Source organism: Lissotriton vulgaris, chromosome 1_1 (genome assembly GCF_964263255.1).
Source record: "Lissotriton vulgaris chromosome 1_1, aLisVul1.2, whole genome shotgun sequence".
Classification (NCBI taxonomy): domain Eukaryota; kingdom Metazoa; phylum Chordata; class Amphibia; order Caudata; family Salamandridae; genus Lissotriton; species Lissotriton vulgaris.
Genome location: NC_141685.1, coordinates 1913799684 through 1913825238, shown reverse-complemented (window position 1 = coordinate 1913825238; position 25555 = coordinate 1913799684).

Genomic DNA, 25555 nt, shown 5'->3' with positions numbered 1-25555 from the left:
CAAAACCATTGAAATTAGCATATATAGTTAGTTGCACTAACTATATATCGCTCCCGCAATCCACTGCTGATCATGTCACATATTACATCATTCATGACATGGTCAGTGACATCACTGATGAAATCACTAATGACATCTCAAATGACATCACTGATGACATCACTGATGACAACATCCAGTGACTGTATGTTTCTGTAAAGTTAAAATATGTCTTACATATTGAAGAATGAGTGGATGTATAAGTGTCTGGATGAAGGATTTAGTAGGTGCATGACTGACTGTATGAGTGAGTGATTAAATGTGTCTTACTGAGTGCATGGGTTAGTGACTAAACTGTCTTAATTTGTGCATCATTATGTCTGTTGTTCTGTAAACTGCTGCATGTGTTGATCAGTAGCTATATGAGTAACTATATGGGTTATTGATTGGTTGCCCAAGTATTTGTATTAGAGACTGAGTGTGTGTGTGGGTGGCTGGGAGGTGTATGACTCTGTGCATAGATGTGTGAGCAGTTGATTCACTATATGTATGGGTTCAAAAGTGCATGTGGAAACAGCTGTATGGGCGGTTGACTGTGTGCATGATTGTATTGGTGAGTGAATGGATATCTCAGTGCTACATGTCAAAGTAAGTACATATGTAAAACACAGTACATGTGAGAGTTGACATATATAAATAACTGTGCATAAGAGCCAGTGAATGTGTGAGTGGCAGTATGGATCATTGTGAACTTGTATCAGGGATTGATTAAGAGAGTAAATATGTGTTAGTATATGTTTGAATAAGTAAGGTGTGTATAACTGTATAGTTGAGGAAATGGAGGTGTGATTGATTCTTTGCATGACTGACTAATTGTGTGAGTAACTCAATGGATGAGTGACAGTCTGTGAGTGTCTGTTTACACTGAGTGTATCTAAGGTTATATTAGAGTCTGAAGAGGTTCATCGTATTATCACATGAATGATGTAATCAGTGATGTGATCAGTAATGTCAAATGAGATGTCATCAGTGATGTCATCAGAGATGTCATTTGAGATGTCATCAGTGATGTCATTTGAGATGTCATCAGTGATGTCATCAGTGATGTCATTTGAGATGTCATCAGTGATGTCATCAGTGATGTCACTGGCCATGTCATGAATGATGTAATATGTGACATGATCAGCAGTGGATTGTGGGAGCGATATATAGTTAGTGCAACTAACTATATATGCGAATTTCAATGGTTTTGTGTGAGTAAAATAAGGTTTTATAAATGCTAATTCCTAACTATATATGGTCTATAACCTACGTTTTTTTCAGTGAATATATATATATATATATATATATATATATATATATATATATATATATATATATATATATATATATATATATATATATATATTGCCTTTAACACAGGTGTTATTTGTTTATTTATTTGTTGCTCACTCTTTGCTTGGGTGATCTATCAAGCTAAGTTTGGGTCACAGGGTGCATGGCTAATAATCGTAGTATCTGGGTACATTTTTGCACTGATGTCATTATTCATTCCCTATAGGTGAACATGCTTTGCAGTTCGATCAGTTGTTAGCAGGATTGGCTTCAGCCCTCTTTTATTAGTCCTATTTCATTGATGGTCTGGATGTAAGTACCATTGTCCATATATTTGATTTTTAGTTTCTATTTCTTTCTTTATCCTTTATGCTAACTAAGGTGCCTTCTGTATATTTCTTTCAGATTCTTTGGCTTTGCTCATAACACTGTTTTTCATCCTGATGAAGACCCTTTGACTTTCGGGGGTCGAAACACTGTTGACACTTTTGGCACTTGGGAAGGGATTAGAACCCGCAATCTTTCATTTAAATTTATGGACTGTTCTACTAAATCATGGTCCCTCTGTGTTTGTTTGATTATTAGTAACACACTATGTACAGTCTAAAGTACTTTTTGGTGTAATATGATTATCAGCAAGAACTTCATATTTCAGTATTTATGTTGTGTTTTTGTTATGTGACCCTTGACCCTGCTCGCAGATCAGGTTGCTCCCCACGCCGCACGGTTCCTCCTGTGCGCCTGTGACTCCTGCCCCACTGCTGCCACTGCCAAGGGTTCAAAGCTGGTCTGCTCCTGCGTTTGTGGTCTGGTGACTGCTTTCTTCTTATTTCTGTACTCTTATTTTATATTGTAGTAGGTTATGGGCCCTTAAGCTCCTCTTTCCCTCTCTACCCCCCGCTCCCCGCTTCCCGCCGCTGCACTCCTGCGGCCCCGCCCCCTTCGTCTTCTGTGTCCCATCCCATCACCCAAGGCCCATTGGCTGCCCCGCTCCCGCCTCCCAGCTGCTCCTCCCTCCCACTTCGCCTTTTATGGAGGACGCTGCACGGAAGCGCCGATGGCGCACCAAAGGCAAGCCCGTCTGCGTCCGTCCGCACCTGGACAGCGCCCAGCAGCAGAACCCCTCGACCCCGCACCCTCCGCAACGCCAGACTCCGATAAAACGCCAACGCCCTCCTCGCTCTCAACAACGGCCGGGACCGCCGCTGCTTCCAGACTGCCCCGAAACGCACCCATGGACCTTTCTCCTGCCACACCTACAGCTTCTCCTGTGACAGAACCACCAAGCCTCCAAGGACCGGACCCAACCACCTCCGCTGCATACTCCTTAACACCCGCTCCGCATGCAAACACGTAGTCGAGCTTTGGAACCTACTCGACACAATGGCCCCAGACGTAGCATTCCTGACCGAGACCTGGTGGAACCAATGCTCGGCATCTGACATCACCGTAGCCATCCCAGATGGCCCAAACACCATGCTCAGAGGAACACTCACCTACAGACCTCCCGGACCCCGGGTCCTGATCAGCGACCCGGGGTCCGGCCTCGCCAGCACCCACGCACTCACCTCCACGGACTACATCCTCTTCGGGGACCTGAACTACCACATTGAAAACAACAACAACACCAACTCCGCCACCCTGATCGCCAACCTCGCCAACCTCGGCCTCCGACAACTTGTCACCGAACCCACGCACACCGCCGGCCACACGCTCGACCCCATCTTCTCCACAAGCACCCACGTCACCTTCAACCACACCACCGAACTCCACTGGATTGGCCACTACTGCATCCACTTCACATTCAAGAAGGCAACCACGCACCACCACACTTAACAGCTACCTCGCCGCTGCTGGGGCAAAATCACAGAGAACCAACTGACCTCCGCCCTCGCCTTGGATCCTCCAACCGACCCCACCAACCCAGACACCGCCACCCGAAACCTCAGACAGTGGAACGAAGAAGCCCTCCATCAACCACTCCAGCAAGAAAGCCGCCTGGTTCACCGAAAGATCTCCAGTCCTCCAAACACACATGCCGGATGCTAGAGAAACAATGGCTCCACGACTGCAAATCAGACAACCACGCTGCCCACAAGGACACCATTCGCAGATACCACCAACTCACCAGAACAACCAAAAGATCCTCCTTTAAAGCCTGCCTGGACAACAACGCACACAATTGGAAAGAGCTGTTCAGCATCGTCAAGGAACTCTCCAACCCCAGCGCCAACTCCAACGACATCCCGCCCTCGCAAGGACTGTGCAACTCACTGGCCTCCTTCTTCCACCGCAAGATCATCGACATCCACGACAGTTTCAATGCACCGCCGGCTCCGACCATGACAGACCCCACCCTGAACACCACTTGCACCCACCAGCTGACATCCTGGGTCCACATCAACGACGATGAGACACGAAAGATCATGAACTCCATCCACTCGGGATTGCCAGCAGACCCCTGCCCACACCACGTGTTCAACAAAGCAGACGCCGTCATCGCACACCAACTATGAAAGGTGATGAACATCTCCTTCAACTCAGCGACATTCCCGGAAAGCTGGAAGCACACCGAAATCAACGCCCTCCTCAAGAAGCCGAAGGCAGACCCCAAGGACCTCAAGAACTTTCGCCTCATCTCCCTGCTCCCCTTCCCGGCGAAGGTCGTTGAGAAAATCACCAACATACAGCTGACACGCCACCTCGAGGACAACAACATTCTAGACCCGTCGCAATCTGGATTCAGACGGAACCACAGCACCGAGCTAGCCCTCAGTGCCGCCACAGACGACATCCGACGCCAACTAGACAACGGAAAAACCTCAACCCTCATCCTCCTGGACCTGTCAGCCGCCTTCGACACGGTCTGCCACCACACACTAAGATCACGCCTCCAAGAAGCCGGAATTCAGGAGAAAGCCCTGGACTGGACCACTTCCTTCCTCTCCGACAGAACCCAGAGTGCCCGCCTCCCACCCTACCGTTCCAAAGCTACCAACTTCATCTGCAGCGTACCCCAGGGCTCATCTCTCAGCCCGACGCTGTTCAACATCTACATGGCCCCCCACACACGAATGGCCCGCCAACACGACCTGAACATAATCTCCTACGCCGACGACACCCAGCTCATCCTCTCCCTTACCAAGGACCCGCAGACCGCCAAAACCAACCTCCACGAGGGTATAAAGGCCGCTGCCCAGTGGAAGAGGAAGAGCCGCCTGAAGCTGAACTCGTACAAGACGGAAGTCCTCATTCTCGGCCCTACCCCTTCTGCCTGGGACGACTCCTGGTGGCCGACAAACTAGGAACAGCACCGATGCCCGCGGACCTTGCACGCAACTTGGGATTTATCCTCGACTCCTCCCTCTCCATTTCCAAGCAGGCCAGCGCTCTCTCCTCCTCCTGCTACAACACCCTCCGCATGCTTCGCAGGATCTGCAATTGGATCCCGATTGAAATCAGAAGAATGGTGACACAAGCCCTCGTCAGCAGCCGGCTGGACTACGGCAACGCATTCAACGCAGGAATCCCGACCAAACACCTACAGCAACTACAACGCATCCAGAACGCCTCGGCCCGACTGATTCTCAACCTCCCCTGACACAGCCACATCACCCCCCACCTCAGAGACCTTCACTGGCTCCCCATCAACAAGAGGATCACCTTCAAGCTCCTCACCCACGCTCACAAAGCACTCCACAACTCCGAACCAGCTTACATGAACAACAGACTCAACTTCTACACCCCCGCCCGCCAGCTCCGCTCCGCCAGCCTTGCCCTCACTGACGTCCCACGAATCCAGCGTACCACCTCCGGAGGCAGATCCTTCTCCTTCCTCGCTGCCAAGACCTGGAACACCCTCCACACCCATCTGCGGCAGACCCAGGACCTGCTCACCTTCAGGAAGCTCCTCAAGACCTGGCTCTTCAAGCAGTAGCAGCAGCCAACCCCCCCTCCCTCAGCGCCTTGAGACCCTCACGGGTAAGTAGTGCGCTTTACAAGTTCAGTGATTGATTGATTGATTGATTATGTGTTAAATCTGCTTACAATACATTACTATATTTATGAATCATTGTGTTGGGACCTCCATTTATTTTTGTGGTATTTTTCATATTTATTCACTGTGAAAAAGTTCACTTTTTCCTGGAACCATTGTTGTTTATATAAATTATGTTTACGCTAGACAGCACATTGTTTAGCAGTGCAGGGGAAAGGACAGGAATGAATTGTATATTAATAAATCGGTGCATTCCTTCCTTTTCACACATCGCAGTGCAGCAAGGTGACTTGCTGCACCATTTTGTAATAAATATGTCCCTGGGTGCATTGTCTGTTGTGTTCTGATTTTTATTTTGCCTTCATATATAAATGCTCCTTCTTTTATAAAAGCAATTATCAGATGGACATTCATGTATTGGGGATATGAAGCGGGTTCTGAAGCGGGTTCTGAGTTGTAAGTATGTGTAGCCCTTGCTTCTACCTCACCCCTAAGCCTTTGACTTATTTACCTGTAGAAAACTGAGAGTCAAGTGCCTAGCGGGTAGTTCTTGGCCCAGTACTCAGGACCTGTAGTAGGTCGGCCACTGGGACAGCAAGAGTAAAAGGCCACAGCCCCCTCGGTTTGGCACAGTAGCACCTACTTGCCCCATGGAGGAAAGAGAGATGGTGGCAGCTCCCTCCTGAACTCGTTTGTTGGGCTATGGTGATCCCACTTTACATTGCTTTTTACCCTGACCTGATGGAATTTTAAGTGATTTGTGTACTTTCTGTTTTATGCGTGAAGGGGATACTTTGATATTTTAGTGGGGATAACTTAGCCTGCTGCACAAACTCGCCAACTGGGCTCTTTCAGTCTTACCTGGAAGGAACGAAGGCCTGATCTCAGTGACCTGTCCTACCCACCCTGGTCCGACGCGGTAGCTTGTACCGTTGCACGGAGGTAGAGTCAGGCACTTCCGGTTTTGCAGGTTAGCGCTCTAGTTGCAGGGGAGAAGCCTGCTTAAATTTCCCCAAAGGCAAGCCTGTCTGCGCCCATCCGCGGCCGGACGGGGCTCGTGGCCAGGACCCTTGGAGGATTTCAGGTAGGACATACCTATTCTCGGCAAGATCTGTTGGCTCTCCGCACTAGTACGATGGTCAATTGCAATTATAGTATGGACCCTAATGGGGTAGGCCACACTAAGGATTGTAGGCACTGTGGGTTCTCTACTAATCCTTTTTTACGGATAGGAGGGACTAATAAGGAGCTCAGATGCGCCTTAATCAATAGAAGGTCTCTTAACACCTTGGCTAGTAGAGCCATTTTCCTCCTGTGCTGAATAATGGAATATCTCATTGTTCATGACGAGCTCAGCTCGTCATGAGCACAGCTCAACTGTGCCTCATGATGAGCTGAGCTTGTCATGAGCAGCGAAGGGGTTAAGAAGCATAACGTGGAAATACGAGACCTTCTGGTTGATAGTCAGTTAGACATTTTTTTTATAACGGAAACCTGGATGGATGAGGATTTGACTCCTGCAATATTGGATGCTCTGGCCCCTGGACATGGGATATGCAGGTTGGATAGACAATGTGGTAGGGGGGAGGGATCGCTGTGATCCATAAGGGCAATATCAAGTGTACTTTGGAGCCAGTGACAATATCTGATAGTGAAGCTGGTGCCTTTTCTATAACAGTGTCGAATAATTATATAATCAAGGGTCTTTTAGTCTATAGACCACCGGGAGGTAGTACTCAATTCTCTGCGAGTCTCATACACAACTTATTGCCCCCCGTTATGCGATGTGAGAAGTTCATTCTGTTAGGGCATTTGAACCTGCACTTTGAGGATGCCTCTAATGCTCCTGCCCAAGTGCTTCGACAGGATCTATTAACTCTGCAATTAGTATTGAAATCTGAGATTCCCACACACCGATTGGGACATCTTTTGGATCCTGTCTTCTGTAATTGGGAAGCTCTTAAAATTGATCCTCCTTTGCCGATGCTTTGGACGGACCATTTTTTGGTGCCGTTCCAAATTAATTATATCACGGGCAATACCTCTGGGAAATCGGGAGGCACTAACAAAAGGCAGAGAAAATGGGCTAAGTTCTCTTCTGAGAACTTTTGTATCGAGGATTAGGCTCGGTGATTGATGGTGCCTGTGAGGCTTTGGACCATCGCATTCAGCTCACTTTGGACAAGACAGCTCCAGTGTCCAGCATGGGTCCCATGCGACGTACTAAATCTGCTGCATGGTTTATTGATGAACTAAGGGAGGCTAAGACTGTTTGTAAGCAACTTGAAAGAAGCTGGAGGAATGTTTACCTGCCAGCCCCGTCTAAGGTATATAAATCTAGCCTTATGCGGTACCGTGCCTTGATAAGGAAAACCTGCTCCGCCTACTACACAGAGCGGATTGATACGGCTTATTGTTCCGCCAAAGAACTGTTCTTGGTATATAAAGAGTTATCCTCACTGGCATCTATTGGGGAACCGGAGGCTGACTCTGCAGAATCGTGTAATCAGATAGCAGAATTGTTTTCCAACAAAGTACAGGATATTTACTCTACCTTCCCGAAGGAGGCTAGGGTTTGCTCCGGTAGTGAGGAGACACCTATGGGAGGACTAATGGAAAAAGAATGCCTGAAGGCGTTCATGGTTCCTGTAGCTACGGGTGTGAAATCTGGCTCACCTAAAGACCCCGCTCCAGCTAAAATACTGAGAGGAAATATTGAGCCCTTACCACCCTATATTAGATACCTGTTAGAGCTGTCATTTGGATCTGGCAAAGTGCTGTTAACCTGGAAAGAAGCAGTGGTTCTTCCACTAAGGAAAAAGCAACAGATTAGTATGGACCAGTTGAGTAATCTGCGGCCCATATCACAACTTTCTTACTTTGCTAAAATAGCTGAAAAGTTGGTTAATCAGCAACTGACAGCTCACATTGAAACTCACAGGCTCTTACATCCATCTCAGGCGGGTTTCCGTGCCTATCACTCTACGGAGTCTGCCTTGCTCTTCTCCACAGAGGCCTTACGGAGACATGTGGATGAGGGTCAGACCGCGGCACTGATTCTCCTTGATCTCAGTGCCGCCTTTGACACTGTGGCGCATCATACCTTGCTGCAGTGTCTGAGGAAGGGTGGAGTAGTAGAGAAGGCATGGGACTGGCTGAAATCTTTTCTCCACAAGCGCAGTTTTCGTGTCGAGCAAGGGTCCCATAGGTCTAAGGCTATCAACCTGGATCAAGGGGTTCCTCAAGGCTCCAGCCTGAGCCCTACCCTTTTTAATCTTTATGTGGCGCCTGTGGTGCTAATAACTGAGCAATATGGAGTGGAAGTGGAGTGGAAGTGGTGAGGTATGCAGATGATACGCAGCTGGTTGTGGCTGAGCACGAAGCCAGGAATTGTGAGTCTTGTCTCCAGGACCTGGCTGGATGGATGGCTGATAATTGTCTCAGACTGAATGGCGATAAAACGGAGGTGCTGATTGTGGGCAAGTCTCCGTCAGTCTGGACATATGCCTGGTAGCCCTAGTCATTGGACCCAAAGATCAAGTTAAAAACCTTGGAATCTGGATCGATTCTAAAATCTCTTATGAATATCACACCAATCGTGTGCCCGGAACTTGCTTTGGCATTCTGCGTAGTCTTAGAAAGACACTTGATCTGCTCCCTGTTACAGCTAAGAAAGCCCCGGTCCATGCCTTGGTTAACTCCAGGCTGGACTATGGGATTGTCCTTTATTTGGGAGCTAATATGAAGTGTCTTCAGAGGCTACAACATATTCAGAATGCTGCCGCCCGCTTGGTGTTGATGCTACCCAAGTGAGCTGCCTCAAAAAAAGCCTTGGAATCGCTGCATTGGCTGCCCATTAGGGAGCGTGTCCTGCTTAAAGCCTTCTGCGTCAGCCATAGGATTGCGCAGGGGAAAGGTCCTCGCTTCCGGCGCAGTTTAATTACATCGTACGCTTGAACTCTGCTGCTGCGATCGCAAGGGGCTGGCATGATGCAGTTTCCAAAATTAGAAGGGCCAGAATGGGAGGAAGATCCTTCCGTCTTTTGGCTGCCCGTCGCCGGAATGCCCTACCGCTTATGCTCCGTGTGGAAACCTCAGAGGTGGTTTTTCCATTTAGGCGGGCTTGGGGAGGCTGTAACAGTGTGGTGCTGGGGACCAATGACTAGCACGGGGACACACTGGCTAGTGTAACCAGGCGCTGTATAAGGTCAGGATTATTATTATTATTATTATGGCCATCTAAAAAGGTTCTGAAAAGTGGTATGTAGTTTTGCAGTGTTGGGGTTATTTCAATATGGTACTATGGTGATTATGTGATGTTGCATTGTGTCAGTGCAGCTCAACGAGTGGTAGTGAGGTGCTCAGAAATGGTATGTGTTTTTTTGGCTGATAGTACATTGGGGTATTTTGCATTGCTTTTTGGTGGTGGTGAAGTTGTGATAGTCAGTGGAACAGTGATAGTGTGAGAGCAAACGGAGAGAGGGCTGTGATGACAGTTGTTGATAGGGTATGTGGGGAATGATAGGGTACTCAAGAGAGGTGATAGTGTAATGGTGAGATATTAATGTTTTGTGGCATAGAGTGGTAGTGTGAGAGTCTCAGGTGTTAATGCTGTGGGAGTAGTTTTGGTGCAATTGTTAAAAGTGGCACTATAGTTATAGGGGTTATTGTGTCTTTGAAGCAGGTCATAAATGCACTTATGTGGTAACTGTGCAGTGCTACAATGTTGTATAATGCTGCAATGGAAGTGTGGTATTCAGGTTACTAGTGAGAAGATGCTAAAGTGCTAATGTCAGGTGACAGTAAGGGGTTGTGCAGGTAATATGCAGTAGTGTGAATGATGGCATAGGGTGGCAGTGTGTTGAAGTAAAATGGTGATTTGGAATGTACAGATAAATTCCAGTGCAAGCATCACACATGCAGCGATGAAGCAGGGGCCAGATGCTGTATCAGGAACAGCAGCAAGACTTTCAAAAACTCTTAAAGCCAGGCTCCATACTGAATATGCTACGTTATCCTGTCTGCCTTTGGCCTGTCTTTATTTGGCCTACATGCAGCACATCATTATCTTTTGCAGAACTTGTGATAGTATGAATTCATTCAAACAAGGATTTAGTTAACAGTCTGTTACAAGCTCTGAGATATCTGCATTTCAAGGTTTGACAAGGAATGTGTAAAATAAACATGTAGTCTGGGTTAACATATTCTCATTATGCTGTTTCATGTTCAGTTATATCTTGGAATAATGGACAGTCTTCCAATGTAGGGTAAAAACCAGTGGTCAATCCTATATAAACCCCATTAACCCCTTAAGCGCTGCGCCCGTCCAGCGGCCGACGGCACCACTACCTCTGGAGTTCTGCCGTCGGCCGTTGGACGTTCCATCTGCACCTGCGCAATGGAACGTTCAGCACTGGAGCTGGACGTTCCAAAGCAGCTAAGGTGTTAAATGACCACTGAATTAAGGAGGTCTTCATCCCAGGTTATCGCAAGAGGTCCTCCCAAACTGGTACATCATCCATGCTTATTCTGCAGGTTGATAGCGAGAGAAGAGATGCCAAGCCAAGCTGATGTGTTTTCCTACCAAAGGAACACTCCTCCCGGCTGAAGTCTGATAACTACAGCTGACCCATTGTGAACAGGTATATAGTGTGCTGAGTCCCAAGAAACTCTAGAGGCACATTAGCTACACCATGTTATACCGCTAGGAACATTCCAATCCTGTTAGAAATGTTTTTATTATTCTTGCTACTATTAGCATGCATTAGTGCTGTTTTATTTATAATCTGTGTGGTTATTACGCATGTACTAAGCAACATGACGAGGCTGTAGAAATAAACACTTTTAAAATTACAGAGTGTCTTTTCTTAGTACAGTGGTTGTGTGTGCTATTCTAAAGAGGAACATTGGGCTTGATTTATCACTGTGTCCCTGTAAGAGTGAAGATAGTCAGTCCAGGAAATTTTCATGTTGGTTTATTATAAGCAAGATGTTACAAGGTTGAGCCCCACCAGGAGCAGCCTCCCTGCTGCTCAGCCCTTCCTCCAACTGACACTCTCTCATCCAAAATCCCATAACCAGCTCTCACACCAACATTCCATTCCACAGATACATAGGCTGAGCAGCAAGTATGACATATCTCCCTTTTCTTAATACAAATAACAATCAACTGCAAAAGAATCACAATAAAATAGATGCATGTATAAGATGGTAATATAATTACATGCAAGTGTGAGGCAACATGCAGTACATGTGGTTGGCGAAATACATGTATACAAAACAGCAAAAAAGAAATATTTAGAAGAAGTAAAAAGATCATGCAATCCAGCACTTCTAACACTCACCACTTCTCCCTTTTTGATACAAGAAAAACAAAATCCACTTTCCCCTAAAACCAAGCCAAATCAACACATACACTACCACACCAGCAAAAAACACAAACTAAACCCCAAAAAACAAACAAGAAGGCTGGCCATGCCAACAAGAGTTAGGAGGGGTCCCAAATAAAAGACGTGAGAGGAAACATCAATAAGATACAATGAATTCAGTACTTCCTCCACGTAAAAATGGGTAGCAAAACACATAGGGGCTTATTTACTAGGCCCTTGCACCACTTTTGCGTAATTTTTAGCATGGGAAAAGTGACGCAAAAGTGGCACAAGGGGCTTGTAAATCTGCCCCATAAATGGTAAGCTTACTCAAATAAGAAAGCAGTGGAGAAGCAAGCTACACCAACGCACTTCCCCCAGCACAAATTAGGGTGTGATGTGTGGAAGGGACACCACACGAAACACCAAGAACAACTATAATACTTCCCCCAACAACACTAGTTGGGCTGTGATGTGTGAAAGGGACACCACGCAGAACACCAAGAACATCTTCAATACTTCCCCCAACAACACAAGTTGGGGTGTGATGTGAGAAAGGGATTCCACACGGAACAAAGGTGAAAGCACATAATGTAGGTAAGTGCACAACTGAATAACCAGCAACAACATCAATGAAAGAGAAAAACCGCACTTCCCCCGACAGCAAGTTAGGGTGTGTCTGGAATATATGCTCCACATAGAACCTGTAAAGGTGTAACACACTGCACCAAAACAATACAAGCTTGAATAAACATTTCACCAAAAAACATATCCTGGAATACAAGAAGATAAGTCCCCAACCAAAAACTCCTCCCAACGGAAATTAGGCTTGTGACGTGTGGAAAATACGCTCCACACAGAGAGGCACATTTCAACATCAATTTGCCTGCTAAGGAAATACTTTTAATAACTAAAACATTCAGTGTAGAAGAGTCAGCAATTTTCACATGCTATGGAACACAACCCCAAGTATGCACTATAAAACAATCATGTTAAGGTTAAAAGAAATGAAAATACCAGTACTCAACACAAGCAAACAATAGAATCAGCACAAGCAAAACACACTCAAACAAAGAAGCGCTGAACCTTAGGAAACATGAAACAATAATAAGGCATTAGGACATTCGAACACAGGGCAAGAAAACCACTGAGAAAGATGCAAACTGAGCAAGGTAAAACTACGGTGAGCGATCTCTCACCCGAGTTGCATATCCTTCCTGACATTCAAGTACTAAATGCCCAATTTCCCTGCTGTCTGGCACACTAATATTAATGAAGTTTGTAACTGTTATTTTCAGAAAAAGATCACTGCAGGAAAGTAAAAATACATTTCGAAGCTTTCATGCAGTTTCTGTGGATCAGTCTTAGCTGCCAATAGTCTGACTGACTGAAATGCCAAAAATCACAATAACACAGCACAAAGGTTTTAAATGATGTCTGCATAATTACCATGAAGATTGAAGAACTCACTGAGATGCCGATCGCAAACTGGAATAAACCTCGGGATTGGCACTCAGCAAAGAAAAATACAAGTACATGACGTGCCGGTCAGGACAGAGCAACAACTTTGCCAATAGATTTATCGTAACGGAATAGGAAAATAAAAAAAATGTGGTTGGCATAGAGAGTATCATGTAGGGAGCTGCACATGAGCTCAAAAAAACTCCAAGCGCAGGATGGCGGCCCGCGATTGGTGACGCCGCACCGGATGGCTCCCGGTATGACAATGCTCCCAAACATTGCTACATGGGTCACATGTTACAGAAGAAGCTAAGAAGACATCGTAGGAGCGCCGGACATAGGTAAGGCTGCACGCACTCTGTGTATGCGTTGTGAATGTATCAAATGTGAGGCTACGGTTAAACTGCCATGGTGGAGACACACTCAGTATAAAAATGCACAGCAAAAAAATAAAAATAAATAAAGAACTCACTGTCACGGGCAGGTAAATCCACCAGCTGTTGAGAGCAGGTGAGCCGGTGCAGCAAAGAAGAGCCAATACAGTACTCACACCCCAGCAGCACGCCAGGCTGGCACAAAGGCACTGAACAAAAGTGAAACATGAAGAGCATACAGCTGGGTTATATTAAGCACACAAGCAGGAACAGCAGGTCTTCTCCATAACAACGATCACAGAATAAAGTAAATCTCTGGGGTACTCGCCCAAAAATGACCAGACTCGAACACATGTCTCTTAAATAGCAGAAAAGGACACCTTTATTTTAGTTAATATCAACAATCAGCTGTCCCTACACGGATACACAACACACCGTTTTTTGCTTAACAGTCTGAAGCGTGTCAAATCAGTTTAAGACATCGTTTCATGTAGACTGATGAATTTAATTGGTTATCAAACAGCTGGGAGGCGGGAGGTGTTATCTTCGTAAGTCCCAGCCTCCCACCCCCCCCCCCCCCAAAAAAAAAATATATATATATATATATATATATATATATATATATATATATATATATATATATATATATATATATATATATATATATATATATAAAGAAAAAAAATGGTGTTGCATATAGATTGTCACTTTTAGCTAGGTAGCTCCCAGGCTTAAGAAAAGTTATGGCGTGGTTTGGGGTGGGTAAGTCTGGAGCGGGCCTGCCCACCTCGGATTTAAGGAAAAAGAAAGGGGAAAGGAACAATTGTAACAAATGAAGAGTAATGAAACACAAGGTTTTGAAAGAATGTGATAACATAATACTTGTAGGTTTCGGTCTGAAAATGCTAATATGTTATACCCAGGAAAAAGGTAAAGGTTTTGGCATGTTTTACTAAATTGTTGATCTTATAAAACTCAATTGCCTGAATTTGGAGTTACCTGATCTAAAATAAAGGTGATTAATACAATAGGAGTTTCAGGGGGAATACCAGGACAGCCAGCCCCCCACTCAGTGAATTAATATCAACAATCAGCTGTCCCTACACGGATACACAACACAACGTTTTTTGCTTAACAGTCTGAAGCGTGTCAAATCAGTTTAAGACATCGTTTCATGTAGACCAATGAATTTAATTGGTTATCAAACCGTAGTGTATCCTACTTGTAAATAGAAATAAACCACCACCATAGATCTATCATCACAAAAAAAGTGTGAGAAGGAAAGAAGGCACCTCACGGTAGCAACACCAAGGGGGACAATACTGACTGGTACTCGCTCCCACTTATCATCATCGGTTACCTTCTTTACCATAGGAAAGTGTGCATACGTAGTGCAACAAATCCACAACCCAATGAAAACAAACGTGAAAGATAAGAAGTAAACAACCTAAATGTGAATGTACCCCCTATGCGTGCAAATAATTCTTTGTGCATGTGTTCAAAGGATCCCGTGAGAATCAAAGACGTTGTTCTCACCAATAAAAATTGATAAAGCTAGCTTGCCATCCATAGTCTTTATTCTTTTGGCTGTAAGCTTTTCCAAATTAAAATTGACTCCTATCAAGTCAAACCTTATTCATAACTAGCCAACATGTTTCGTTGTTATACTCAATTTGGAGCAACTTCGTCAGGGCTAGGGATCCAAATCGTTGTTTACAATAGGGATTGTTATCAGAACCTGTGGTGGTGGTCAGAAAGGTAGAACAGAGGGGATTAAAAAAGGTTATAGTTGCAATCTCATTGAAACCTATCACTATGTGCTCCACACCAGTACTTCAAGGTAATATGGCCATCATACCTTCTAGTTGCGTGACTGATGCATACCTGCAACCTCACGGACCTCGACGCGTCATATGATCGCGTCCTTCTGATGAATGCCCACGGGTCTGTAACACCTATGGTTAAATATGCCTGCAGTCAGGTTTTGCAGGCAGAGCAGCCCCAACAGTACCCGCATGCCATCAAACCCATTTACATGGACTCTCACATTCCTTTCAACATGGAGAGCTTCCGTCCACTCGTTACTTTAAACCAGGGGACAAGGTCTACATTAATATCCCTGTTAAAAATACGCTTTCACCTCAACTACGCATTAGGTCTATTCAGGCATCCGTTCAAAGCCCCACACACACAATTGCGCTAAGGTTCACTCACTTCCCGGCGTCACCTCCGGGATCTTACCGTGACCTAGAGCTTGGTACGCAGTCACTCATCCGGCACCGGTTTCTGTGCTCGGGTCCGAGTTAAACAATGAATGACGTGTCACGTCACGTTGCCGAAAGGCGTCGGGCACGTGACAGCAATCCGACTCGTCCATTCTGGGCGCCATCTTTGATAGGGATAGAGACTAGGCTTCACATCAATACGTGTGTTATTATTTATATAACCAATGTAAAAAGTTGAAATTTAAAATAAGTATCATTCTCTTGAGTGTATTGGTGTTTTCTATTCAGTCACTCACTATTTACTGGTCTGATAACAATCCCTATTGTAAACAACGATTTGGATCCCTAGCCCTGACGAAGTTGCTCCAAATTGAGTATAGCAATGAAACATGTTGGCTAGTTTTTTTTTTTTTTTTTAACACCTTTATTAGTATTGTGCAAATCATACACAGCTTCCCGCCTACAACCCGCCCGGGCCGGCGAAGCGACAAAGTGGGAAACAGTCGAGCAGTTGGTAAGACATTGTACACAGCTTGACGCCGTCAACCCAGGGGTACGGCAGCGTGAAAACACAGTGCAACCAGTAAGCTGAACGTGAACCATCTTCTGGGCCGTCCTCGCCCACTTGCATACGTCCCCCCCAGTGACTTAAGGGGGGGGTAGGGCCCGTAGGGCGGGAGCTGCACAGACTGAAATGTAGGTGTATTTTGTATTTTATAAACCCTCCGAACTCCCCGAAAGAACCACCAATCCCTCCCCCCAATCCCCCCTTCTGTCCTATCTGTCTACAAACCCACTCAAGTTCTACGTCTAGGCCACGGCGATGCCCCCTCCCCACCCCCCAAATGTGGTCCCCCTGGAATGTGTCGGGAGAGGACTCACTCCCATCCCTACTCCAGAACTTGGAATCTTCCACTTGTCACCTGCCTTGTGACGGCCGGGTATCAATACTCCACCCGGCCATCCCACCAGCCCTCCAGTCGACCTCTTCTCTCTAGTGAAGTAGTGAAGGCTATCATTGTACAACCCCTTCCTCGGGACCCTGTGTGTCCGCTACCTCCTCCCTAGCATATCTGAAGGTGTTATACAAACCCCAAAAGTTTTTCGGCCTGCTGGTGGGGGGGAGGAGCTCACTGTAGTGCTCCGCTTGCGTGCAGCAGTACACCTTGTCCCTGGCCCATCGCTTTTTCGTCGGGGTCGGTCCTCTCATCCAACACTGTGCCACCGTGTGTCTCGCCAGTAACAATCCCATATCCGCCAACCGCCTACACGTCACTGGCTTCGAGTAACCCAGTAGCGCCAAAGCCGGATCGGCCCGCAGTTCGTGCTCTAGTATTTCACTAAGTTCCGAGAAGACCGCAATCCAGAACTCTTGGATCTTGCGGCAGTTCCATGCCATATGCAGGAAGTCTGCCACCGGAGCGTGACAGCGCTCACATTCTGGAGATTGACGGAGGCCATATCGGTGTAGTCGTTCGGGAGTGTAATACACTCTCTGCAGAAATTTGAAGTGGATTAACCTGTGCCTTCCATTCAGAGACACCTTTTTGGTATTACTACAGCAGTACGTCCACATTGCATCGTCGATTACTATTTCCAGGTCCCTCTGCCAGGCTAACCGGGCTCTGGAGGGTTCCTGCGCCCTGTGTGAAGTAATGCACTTGTACAGGTGCGTCGTCAAGTGCCGCGGGGAGGGGTGAGCAATGACGTAAGCGAGTTCCGGAATGTCCGGCGGCTCTGTCATATCTGGCCCCAGGACTTCCCTCAAGGCTCCTCGAAGTCTATGAAATTGGAACCGCTGTAGCAGGGTCGGGTGCTCCACCTCCAGGGCCACCTGGTCCCATGTTTTGGCCCGGCCGTCTGCAAACAATGCGCCTGCCGTCTTAATCCCGAGGTCATGAAGTGCACGAATAACATTCCTGTCTCCGATGGGAGTCAGCCATTGTAGCCACTCCACCGCCATCACGGGGGAATATAACAGCACTTCGTCCCTGGCCTTTAATAACTCATTCCAGGCATGGTTTGTTGCCGTTATGGAGTCTAGAATGCCCACTCGGCGGTCTGCTGGGGTGCAGATCGTGGCTGGGAGCGGAAGAGGATCCGCAAACAGTCGCTCCATCCGAACGTGCGGGATGTTCCTGTCCCTGTGGATCCATGTATGTAAATGCGTGGCCTGGGCCACTCTATAGTACCGTTCCAAGTCGGGCGCGCCGAGTCCCCCCAGCTCGTACGGCAGTGTGAGCGTATTCCAGCGCACGCGTGGCTGCTTACCTCCCCAGGCCAGTCTAGTCATTAGTTTCGTCACATTCCGAAAGAAGGTTCGCGAAAGCACTATGGGCAGGGTGGAAAACAAGAACAAGAATCTCGGTAGGAGCACCATTTTCATGATGGCCACCCGGCCCATTAAAGAGAGCGGGAGCCTGCACCAGCGTTCCACATCGTCTTTACATTTACTGAAGGCCACTCCATAGTTTTCCTTGAAGAGCACTTCCGGGTCGGTGTGGATCATCACGCCCAGGTATCGCACCGGGTCCGTAGTCCAGGTGAGCGGGTAGTCCATTTCAAAGCGGTCAGTCACCGGGGTCAGGGGAAACACTACAGATTTCTCCCAGTTCACTCGCAAGCCCGAGAGGGCACCAAAACGGACCACCTCTCTCAGGACCGGGGCGAGGTTCGACTCCGGGTTCCGAACGTACAGTAGCGTGTCGTCTGCGCAAGTAGAGATGACAATTTTGTAGGACGGGAAGCTAACCCCCGATACCAATGGTAGTCTCGCAAAGCGCACACCAGCGGTTCCGCCACCAGAGCATATAACAGGGGGGACAGAGGGCATCCCTGCCTTGTTCCTCTGCTTATGGGAAAGGGTTCCGAGACCCGATCCCCAAGTCGCACCCTAGCTATCGGCTTCCAGTACAGAGCACCAATCATCTGTAAAAACTGCTCTCCCAGACCCATGCGGCGGAGGACCCGGATCATGAATGGCCATTCGACGGAGTCGAACGCCTTCTCCATGTCCAGGAAGATGGCCACCGCCTTTGCGTCCTGACGGACGTGCTGCATCGTTCCTAGTACCGTTCGGATGTTATAGGACAGGTTCCGCCCCGGGACGAAGCCGGCCTGTTCCGGGGCTACTATCTCCGGAGCGATGAGGGATAGTCGGGTCGCCAGCACTTTAGCATAAAGTTTCACGTCAACATTTAGGAGGGATATCGGTCTGTACGAGCTGCAAAGGTTAGGGGGTCTACCCGGCTTCAAGATGGTAACCAACTGGGCTTCCCTCATCGTTCCCGGCATGCTGCCTTCTTCGTCAATTTCGTCAAATAAAGACAGCAAGTGTGGGATGAGTTTTTCCTGGAAAGCTTTGTAAAAACCCACTGTCAGACCATAGACTCCGGGAGCACTATGGGACCGCATGGAAGCCATGGCTTCAGAGACCTCGTCCGCTTGAATGGGCGCCATGAGGAACTCCCTGTCCGACTGCGCCAGAAACGGTAATTGTATATGTTCTAGATCGTCGTCTATGTCTGGTTCCAGGTCAGCGGACTTGGTAGCGTATAAGTCAGAGTAGTAATCACGGAAAACAGAGATGATGTCTGCGTCCGTCGTGGCTGTGGACCCTCCCGGGGTATCCAATTCTGTCAGTCGGGGGCGCTCTTTTCCTCGCGCAATATTCTGGCCAGTAGGGACCTGGGACGTTCGGCTTCCCCATAGGTCCTCGCCGAGGCATATTTCCCCATAAAACAGACCTCCCTGTCTGCTTCCTCATTGAATTCTGAGACCAGAGTCCGTATTTCGGCGGCCACCGCGGGATCAGGGTCTGTAAGAAGTCGCGCCTCCAAGACGGCTAGTTGAGACTCCAAGGCATGAAGCCGCTGCCGAATAGCCTTCAGAACGCTGGAGTGCTTAGCCATGACCACCCCGCGAATGAAAACCTTGAATGCCTCCCAGACAGTTTGGAAGTCTTCCACTGAGCCCAAGTTCTTCTCGAAGAAGAGGTCAATCTCTTCCGCCACCTCTCCCCGGAACGCTTCGTCTAGTAGGGCGTAAGGCGGAAAGCGCCAAAGAAACGGGGGGATCCCACGCCGCGGCGCCTCTAATGTCAATAGTATAGGTGAGTGGTCGGACAGGGTTCACGCGAGCACAGAGCACTCTACAATTTGATTAGTGATGGAATGAGAGGCCAGCCAGTAGTCGATTCTGGTGTGGATATCGTGAAAGGAAGAGTGGTGTTTATACCCACCCCTACCCGCATTGCGAGACCTCCACACATCTACCATATCTAGGGTCAACAGCTCGGCTGTAAGAGCCATTGCTGCCGCAGCAGGCTTTCGCATGGGGCCCGAAGATCTATCCAGTCCGGGGTTTAGCACCAAGTTAAAGTCTCCTCCCCAGAGCATAGAGGTGGAGGTGTATTGCCTGCAACTCTGAGCTAGCCGGGTATAGAAGTCCGGGGAGTCGTAATTCGGGCCATACACATTCACTATAGTTAATGCGTGTCCCTTCCCCTCGCATCTCGATATGAGATAACGACCCTCGGGGTCTGCCGTAATCGGGTGCAGAGCCAGTTTGGAGCGAGGATTCACCCACGTCAGCACCCCTCTGGAATGTGTGGTGTAGCCCGCTACAGTAGAGTTACCCAACAGGCCCCTATGCTGTAGCAACTTGCTCGTGAGAGGCAAATGTGCCTCCTGGATCAGGGCGATATCTACTTGGTGTCTTTGCAGGTAGTGGAGTACCTTCCTTAATTTCCTGTGGTCGTTAAGACCCCTAACATTCCACGTTAACACCTTCAGGGTATCGACAGAGGAGGCCGAGGCCGTCACCCGTCTATCTGCCATTGGGGTTGACATAGGACAATACAACAGCACAGCACAACATTATCACCAGCATTCCCAGAGTCACCTGAGTGGTGCAGTGAACATTTCAAGGACAGACCCCCCCCTTTCGTGCCCCCCACTCCCCCCTCCCCAGCCCCCAAAACACTGTAACCGCCAAAGCAGCAAACCTCCAAAAACCACCCACCCCAAAACGCCCCGACCCACCACCCACAGCAGACCCACCCCAACCTGGTCCGACTGCATCTCCCCCTCCCCGCCTCCCAACAGGCCCACCCCAACCAGGGTCAGCAACCAAAACAGTGTGCAAAGCACGCAGTGCAGCAGGGAGCCGAGTGACATAGTCTCCACCCTCATCTCAGATCGCTCATGTGCCCTTCCACCCGCTCCCGCCGCGCACAGCACCTCAAAGTCTCGCAGCAGTCAGAACCCTTAGGATTGTCCAACACTCGCCTCATCCCAATAGACCCCGTCCATGTGCCCCAGGTCCAGATTCCTTATCTTTAAGAGGCCAATGACAGGGCACTCGCACTGGGCCGCAGCGCGTCCCCAGGACAATAGAAGCATACATCCCCATCAAGGTGTTCCCCCCCCCCTCCACCCCCCCCAGCAATACCACTTATCTGCACAATCAGCAATGGTCTCATAGGTCCTCGATCGCCCCAGCACTCCTCCAGAATGAAGAAACAGCACGCCTCTGTCCCAGAGTCCCCAACATAGAGGCATAGAGTAGAAGCTGACAGGGACAGTGTTCAGTCTTGCTCATTCAGTCGGCTGTCGGCGTCTTCGTCCTCATGCGGTTTTTCGGAGTTCGATTTCTGTTCCTTCGCCCACCTCTTCATCGCCTGTTGCAGTGCCTTGGGGTCAGTGAAGATATGTGAGTGTCCGCCCTTGTTGACGCAGAGTTTGGCTGGATACAGTAAGGCGTAGTCTAAACCCAACTCTCGGAGCCGCTTCTTGTGGGGGATAAACTGTTTCCGTTCCTCTTGGACTTTTGCTGTAAAGTCCGGATATAGCGAGATGGCAGACCCCTCATATTGTAGGTGTTGTTTGGCCCTTGCCAGGCGGAGCGCAGTGTCTCTATCCCTGTAGTTGAGGAGTTTCGCTATGATTGGGCGCGGTGGAGCGCCAGGCTGCGGCTTGGGGGCCAACGACCGATGGGCCCTCTCAACCGTGAACATGGCCGAGAACACTCCGTCTCCCAGCAGTTTCGTGAGGAGATCTTCCACAAAGCATTCCATGGGACCAGTGGAGGTGCTCTCCAGAAGGCCCGTGATGCGTAGATTGCAGCATCGCAAGCGCACCTCCTAATCTTCTGTCTTATCACTCAGGACCTGCATCATTCTTTCCATTTTCTTCTGCGTCGTGTTCAGGTCCGTTTGAGCCTCCTCGACCTCCGTCATCCGTCGTTCCGCCATGTTGTGTCTTTCCGCATGCTTGTCTAAGCGTTCCGCCATCCGGTCCATCCTATACAACATGGCGTCAATCTTGGACCCTAGGGCCGATATACTGGACTGTATTCCTTGTTCCATGGACATTAACATAGTCTTTAGGTCCAAGTCGTCGCTTCGAGCCGCCTCTGTATGGGTCGTAGGGCCGTCCTACGTGGCCGGGCTTTTTTGAAGCAGCTGTTTTTGGGAGAAGGGCAGCTTGCTCTGTGTCCTGTCCCCTTTGCCCATTGTCTCTCAGCACTCGGCTTCTGTGCACCACAGAGTGTGGGGTCCGCCAGGTAGTAAAGAGCGCAAGGAAAGGCAGGGTCTCAGCACTGGACTGTGTCCCCAGAGGCCCAAGCCGCCACCTAGAGGAGGGGGGGGCGGGGTGGGCCGGTACGCGGGGGAGGCCACAAAAGTCCACTTCCACTTTCGTCGTTCGCCGTGGCCCCCACACTATCCCCGAAGCCCAAACCTCAAATTAGTTCAACAGAGGATCGGGGGGGGGGGGGAGGGACCGCTGGTTAGGAGTTCAGTGCCCACGTTGTTGCAGGGGGGGGCTCTCCACTACTCGGGCTTGTTGTTCCAACCGCCTGCAGGCGGGATCCGGAGCCACACAGTACAGCACTTTTGGCGCCAGGAAATAGCTCTGTGCAGTCCAGGGTGGGCAACCTCCTCCCCGCGAGGATCCACCTTGACAATGCCCTTCGTCGGGTTATCCAATGTACTCCTTTGGCTGGGGGGGGGGCGCCTCCAGATCAGTTCATTAAGGGGCCCCAGCGGCACTCCCCGAGTCCTCCGTTATGCCCAGAGGGGGGAGGGGGGGATCGCGCACCTCACCGTCTTCCCGCGTCCACTCGCGGACCGAAGGCCGCCCCCAAGGTCCCGCCGTGTCGGATCCAGCCGATGGAGTCTGTGGAGGGCGGCGGACCGTCCGATTTCCTCACTCCAGCAATGCGAGGGGGGCGGGGCACCGGACCGGCAGCCAGCGCAGTCCGCGGCCGCACGTCGGGTGACGCCAGCCGGCTGGTGCGATCACTGGGCCCCGCTGCTTGCGGCCCAGAGCCTCAGCGTCGCGGGCTCCGTCCCGCCCGGCCGCACCTCACGATCCCTGGCGCCGCCGGAACCACCGCTGAGTCCCCGCTAGTTAGGGGGTTGGCTGGGGTCGAGATTCTGCCAGTTTGCGCTGCGTTATAAGGATAATGTAGGATTTTCAGGGCGATGCACGGCGGAGCTGTGGAACTAGGCAGCCATTTCGCTTGCCGGCTAGCTCCGCCCCCCATGTTGGCTAGTTATGAATAAGGTTTGACTTGATAGGAGTCAATTTTAATTTGGAAAAGCTTACAGCCAAAAGAATAAAGACTATGGATGGCAAGTAAGCTTTACCAATTTTTATTGGTGAGAACTACGTCTTTGGTTCTCACGGGATCCTTTGAACACATGCACAAAGAATTATTTGCACGCATAGGGAGTACATTCACATTTAGGTTGTTTACTTCTTATCTTTCACGTTTGTTTTCATTGGGTTGTGGATTTGTTGCACTACGTATGCACACTTTCCTATGGTAAAGAAGGTAACCGATGATGATAAGTGGGTCACTGGCGAGTACCAGTCAGTATTGTCCCCCTTGGTGTTGCTACCGTGAGGTGCCTTCTTTCCTTCTCACACTTTTTTTGTGATGATAGATCTATGGTGGTGGTTTATTTCTATTTACAAGTAGGATACCCTACGGTTTGATAACCAATTAAATTCATTGGTCTACATGAAACGATGTCTTAAACTGATTTGACACGCTTCAGACTGTTAAGCAAAAAACGTTGTGTTGTGTATCCGTGTAGGGACAGCTGATTGTTGATATTAATTCACTGAGTGGGGGGCTGGCTGTCCTGGTATTCCCCCTGAAACTCCTATTGTATTAATCACCTTTATTTTAGATCAGGTAACTCCAAATTCAGGCAATTGAGTTTTATAAGATCAACAATTTAGTAAAACATGCCAAAACCTTTACCTTTTTCCTGGGTATAACATATTAGCATTTTCAGACCGAAACCTACAAGTATTATGTTATCACATTCTTTCAAAACCTTGTGTTTCATTACTCTTCATTTGTTACAATTGTTCCTTTCCCCTTTCTTTTTCCTTAAATCCGAGGTGGGCAGGCCCGCTCCAGACTTACCCACCCCAAACCACGCATATATATATATATATATTTTTTTTTTGGGGGGGTGGGAGGGTGGGACTTACGAAGATAACACCTCCCGCCTCCCAGCTGCCGCCTTGCAACCTCCCTCAGTGCGCACTGTGAACGTTCCACAGCGTGCGCCTCCTTCCCAGCCTATCCTTTGCCCTCGGACTGGTCCACTGGGTGAAAGACCCCAGGGGGAGACCGCTCGCGCTCTGCTCCCCCTGAGGCCCCATTGGAAGTAACGATAAGGTAAATCTCTGGGTACTTAACAGTAAAAGTAAGTAGGGCAGGTACAGGCAAGTCATGGTTCAAGGCAACAAGACTGGGACAACTCCTCTAAGACAGAAGGACAGGGAGGCAGCAGAACAGGCACAAAGCAAGAACAGGCATCTTTTGGGTTGGGTTGTGGGCGACCGGTGACAAGGTCACTGGTGGTACTCAGAGATGCCAGCTCTCCTTAAGTATGCAGCTTGTAGTGTCTGAAGAGGTTCCTTTTTCTTGAAGTCTCTTCCATAATTCGTCGCCAAAATATGTAGTAGTGAAGATAGTCAGTCCAGGTAGATTTCATGTAGTTAACGGTTTATTATAAGCAAGATGTATCAAGGCTGAGCCCCACCAGGAGCAGCCTTTCTGCTGCTCAGCTCTTCCTCCAACTGACACTCTCTCTCATCCAACATTCCATAACAAGCTCTCACACCAACATTTCATTCCACAGACACACAGGCTGAGCAGCAGGTATAACAGTCCCCAACTCCATTACGGGAGTAACTCAGAAAGCACAGACACCACACTCACAGGTATTCCTCATGGGTTGTGTGGGGCTAAAATAACATGGATGTCTCCGTTTAAGTGTTGGTGCACTGAAATCAGTCCAGTCACCTGTGAGCACGAACGTCAAACCATGCAGACCTCAGCCAGAGCCCTATTCTATGCAGCAGGACATCAAGTCCTTAGGTGAAGAGGTGGGAGGATGAGAGGCTAGTATTTTGAAGAGTCTAACTTTTGCAAATCATTAAAATAACGAGTGCTGTGTAAATAATGAAGGAAGAGGCAGGACAGGAACTGGGAAGGAGAACAAAAAAGTTTAGAGTTTTGTACTGGGTGATAAACTGATTCAATCTAACACAGCATTTATCTTGTCCAAAGCCATTGTGATGCATTTCCCTGAGATTTGAAATCCGAAAAACATCTCTTGATTCAACTCAAATACATTATTCATTTATTTTGCATATAAGGAGTGATTGGTAGTCGGTTAAATACATCTCCAACACAAATTTGATGTTCTCTTCAGTTTTATTAATATATCAGAATGATATAGATATACACAATCATGAAGGTGTCAAAAAGATCTTGAAATACATTTGA